The following is a 4,812-nucleotide window of genomic DNA, read 5'->3' on the forward strand; positions in this document are numbered from 1 at the left end:
AAAGAAGACATACAGATGGCCAACAGGCATATGAAAAGATGCTCAATGTCACTAATCATCAGGGAAATGAAAAGCAAAACTATAATGAGATATCACCTCGCCTATCAGAAAAGCTATTATCAAAAAGTCAACAAATAACAAGCATTAGCAATGATGTGGAGAAAAGGAAACCTTTATGCACTGTTGGTGGGACTGTAAATTGTAAATTGGTATAGCCATAATAGAAAACAGTATGGAGGTTTCTCAAAAAATTAAAAATAGAACTGCTAAATGACCCAGAAATTCCACTTATGGGGTTTTTATCTGAAGAAAATAAAAACACTAATTCAAAAAAGTATCTTTCCCCCATGTTCACTGAAGCATTATTTACAATAGTCAAGACACGGAAGCAATCTAAATGTCCATCAATAGATGAGTAGATAAAGATGTGGAATATAAATATATACAATGGAATATTACTGAGTAATTTAAAAAAATGAAATCTTGTCAATTGCAACAACGTGGATTAACCTAGAGGTTATTAAGCTAAGTAAAATAAGTCAGACAGAGAAAGACAATTATTGTATGATTTCACTTATATGTGGAATCTTAAATAAAACAACAAATGAACAAACAAAATAGAACTGAAACACTCATAGTTACAGAGAACAAACTGATGGTTGCCGGAGGGGAGGGGTGAGGGGGTGGGTGAAAAAGGTGAGGAGGAATAAGTGTTACAAACTTCCAGTTATAAAATAAATAAGTCATAGGAATGTGTAACATACAATACAGGGAATATAGTCAATAATATTGTAAAAATCTTTATTTGTAAAAACAGATGTTTACTAGACTTATTGTGGTGAAGAATCATAATGAATATAAATGTCAAATCACTATATTGTACAACTGAAACAAATATAATATTGTATGCCAACTATACTTTAATGACAAAAAAACACATATTACTATCTATACTTCTGAATACTATACAACAGTTAAATAGAATGAGATAAATCTACATGTTTTCACATGGAGCAATAACTAAGACATAATGTTAAACAAAAAAAACATATTATGGAATATGCATGTTTATGGAAAGCAGACACACATATACATGAAACAAAAGCACATAAGTATACTAACACAAATGAAGTTATTTGGAATTATACACAGCAAATGAATAAAATAGTTAATCCCATGAAAAAAAAAATTGAGGTGGGAGAAAGGGATAAAGAGTGATTTCCACATTATATTGTTTGACTTTTTTACAATGAAAACTTATTTATGTATTATCTACATAATTAAAAATAAGGACAATTTAGCCAGTCAAGATGTTGAAGCAGGTAAATGCTGTGCTCGCCTCCTTCCATGACAGCAAAATTTAAATCAAATGATAAAACAATCAATCAGAGAAACATCTGAAGACTAGCTAAGCAGAAGTCCATAGCTAAGAATATAAAGAAGACACTTAGAGACCAGTAGGAGGGGAGAAGATGCAAAATGAGCTGACCCCACACCCACGTGTGGTTGTTGAGAATCCAAAGGGATATCACAGTTGCACAGGTCCCACCCGAGGAGCAAGAGGTCTCAGCTCCACACCGGGCTCCCCAACCTGGAGCACAAGGGCCAGAAAGGGGAGTCCCCACAACATCTGGCTGTGAGGAAATTTCATCCATCTGGGTGATACAAAGCCTGCCAAGACTCCAGGCATCCTCTTACAGGGCCTGCACACAGAATCACTCTCTCACAGGCACTAGAGGAGGAATGGTGACTCAAGAGGCACCAAAAACATAGAGGGAGAGAGTGAGTCATGTGGCTTCTGGTGAAGACTAGAGGGACGACCACCATTGTCCCTTTGTTGAGACCTCCTCCCACAGATCCAGCAGGGGGTCACCATATTTCCTGTGTTGAGCCCTCCCTTACACAGTCAAATATGAGCCTACATTGGCCTGGTGAACTCTGCTCACTCCACCCTGATGACTCCCTGAGAACCTACCTCACTCGACTCTTGTACCAACTGAGGCTCTCAGCAGCTGAGCATTAGGGCATCTGGCATACAACGGCAGGCCTCAGGGTGACCCGTGCCTTTTGCTGAGTTGCCCCAAGCTCAGTATTGGTGGCAGCTGACCTTGATTTGTAGCATGGCCTTTCCCGCACACCCTAGGTCTAGCAAAGGAAGCTACCAACCAGGGATTGCTTCATAATTCCTACCAGGTAGCCCTGGGCCAGTCATGGACAACAACTTACCTTGACCTGCACTGGAGCCACTCCCAAGATGCCTCAGAATCAACACAGCCAGTGACCAGCTTCAAACAACAACAGAGCACCACCCAATTAGTCCTACAAGCAGCACACCCAAGGAGTGGTCTCGGCAGACAACAGAGTTCACTGGAGTGAATCCCACACTGAGGGTCAGACCCTGGCCAGCAGCTCTTATGCTGTTGTTCTGGCTAATCCTCACAACTAGCAAGCCTGAGGGTCAATCCCACCCAATGATGTGCCAACAGCAATCAAGGCTCAACTGCAATAGGAGGGTACACAGAGCCCACACAAGGAACACAGATGAAACACCCAGCTCATAAGGGATACTGCACCACTAGGTCCCACAAGACACCTACTACAAAAGGCCATCCTGTTAAGAATGAGAGAAGTAACAGATCTACCTAATACATAGAAAGGAACACAGAGAGATGGCCATAATGAGGAGGTAAAAAAATGTGACCCAAATGAAAGAACAAGAGAAAACACCAGAAAAAGAACTAAACAAAATTGAAGCAAGCAATCTACCAGATACAGAATCCAAAACACTAGTTATAAGGATGCCCGAGGAACTTAGTGAGAACTTCAACAAAGAGATTGTAAGCATAGAAACAAACATAGAAACTACAAAAAAGAACTAGTCAAAAATGAATAATACAATAATTGAAATGAAGAATACACTAAAAGGAATCAATAGCAGGTTAGAAGAAGCAGAGGATGAAATCAGTGACCTGGAAGAAAACGTAAAAAAAAAAAGAACCAATCTGAACAACATCAAATGTAACAACATTCACATCACAGGGGCAGGGTGAAAAAGGGGACTGAGTTAAGAAGTACAAATTGGTAGTTAACAAAAGGAGAAGAGAGAGAATAAGGAATTGAAAATCCATTTGAAGAAATAATGACCAAAAACTTCCCTAACCTGGTGAAGGAAATGGACATGGAAACCCAGGAAGTCCAGAGAGTCTCAAACAAGATTATCCCAAAGAGTCCCACACCAAGACACATCATAATTAAAATGCCAAAGGTTGCAGACAAAGAATCCTAAAAGCGGCAAGAGAAAAACACTTAGTTACCAACAAAGGAACTCATAAAACTGTCAGCCGATTTCTCAATGAAAATTTTGCAGGCCAGAAGAGATTGGCAAGAAATATTCAAAGTGCAGAAAAGAAAGGACCTACACCCAAGATTACTCTGCCCACAAAGCTATCATTTAGAATCAAAGGACAGATAAAGAGCTTCCCAGACAAGAAAAAGCTGAAAGAGTTCATCACCACCAAACCAGTATCACAGGAAATGTTGGAGGAACTTCTTTTAGAAGAGGAAGAAAAAAAGAAAAACAAACATAAAAGATATGGATAATAAAATGGGAATAACTACATATATCAACAATTACTTTAATATATATATGGATTAAATGCTCCAATCAAAAGATAAGGTGGCTGAATAGATAAGAAGACAAGACTCTTACATATGCTGCCTACAAGAGACTCAATTCAGATCGAAAGACACATATAGACTGAAAGTAAAGGGATGGAAAAGATATTTTATGAAAATGGAAACAAATACACAACAACAACAAAAAGCTGGAGTAGCAATACTTATACCAGACAAAATAGAGTTTAAAACAAAGGCTATAACAAGAGAAAAAGAAGGACCCATTTTTCCCACTTCTGGGTATTTATTTTTTATTTTTTATTTTTTTGGTCAAGCCAACCTTTGGTTGACCTCACAGATTGCAAGGACCTTGTCAGCTTACAATCTCTATTTTTTAAAATTTTTTTATGGCTATAGCACCTGGTCTTCCTAGGTGGTCTCCCATCCAAGTACTAACCAGGCCCAACCCTGCTTAGCTTCCGAGATCAGACGGGATTGGGTTCGTTCAGGGTAGTGTAATGGCTGAAAAATGACTGCTAGAAATTTATTATTTGCAGGAAAATTACTGCCTTGGCTGTGTCCATGAGAACATGGCTATGTCCATGGGAACATAGGCTATTACCCATAGGAACATAACATTCTAAACAAGCTTTCTGCTTCTGTAACCCTGCTTATGCACCTGACCTGTGAGTTGACAGGTAGTGAATAGAAGAAAGATAGCCCTTTGTGTTTAGACAGAATGAAGAATGGGATTTTGGGCTTAAAAACCCTGTACCTTTACATTTCGGGGCTGCTTAATTTGGGGTCTGTGTACCTCTGGCAGACCCAGCTGGCTGAATAAAGAGTGTTTCCTATAACTCACTCACTGAGTTCTGGTGGTCCGCGTGTCTTTTGGGGACTGGCGGCTACAACAGTAGAACCACTTCTAGGTATTTATCTGAAGAAACCCAAAATAGTACTTCAAAGGAACATGAGAATCCATATGTTCATTGCAGTATTATTTACAATAGTCAAGATATGGAGGCTACATGGATGTCCATCAATGGATGATTGGATGATTGGATAAAGAAGTGGTATATATATAGGAATATTACTCAGTGATAAAAAAGAATGAAATCTTGCCATTTGCGACAACATGCAAGTGAAATAAGTCATACAGAGAAAGACAAATATCATATGATCCCACTTATACGTGGA

The 4,812-nt window shown here is 38.8% G+C and overlaps 1 pseudogene; it reads right to left on the bottom strand.

Annotated features, from left to right (window-relative positions):
• Nucleotides 1-4,023: 4,023 nt before the first annotated feature.
• On the bottom strand, nt 4,024-4,145 carry LOC118608463 (annotated as a pseudogene).
• Nucleotides 4,146-4,812: the final 667 nt, after the last annotated feature.

This window comes from Rousettus aegyptiacus, unplaced genomic scaffold (genome assembly GCF_014176215.1).
Source record: "Rousettus aegyptiacus isolate mRouAeg1 unplaced genomic scaffold, mRouAeg1.p scaffold_m13_p_9, whole genome shotgun sequence".
Taxonomy (NCBI): Eukaryota; Metazoa; Chordata; class Mammalia; order Chiroptera; family Pteropodidae; genus Rousettus; species Rousettus aegyptiacus.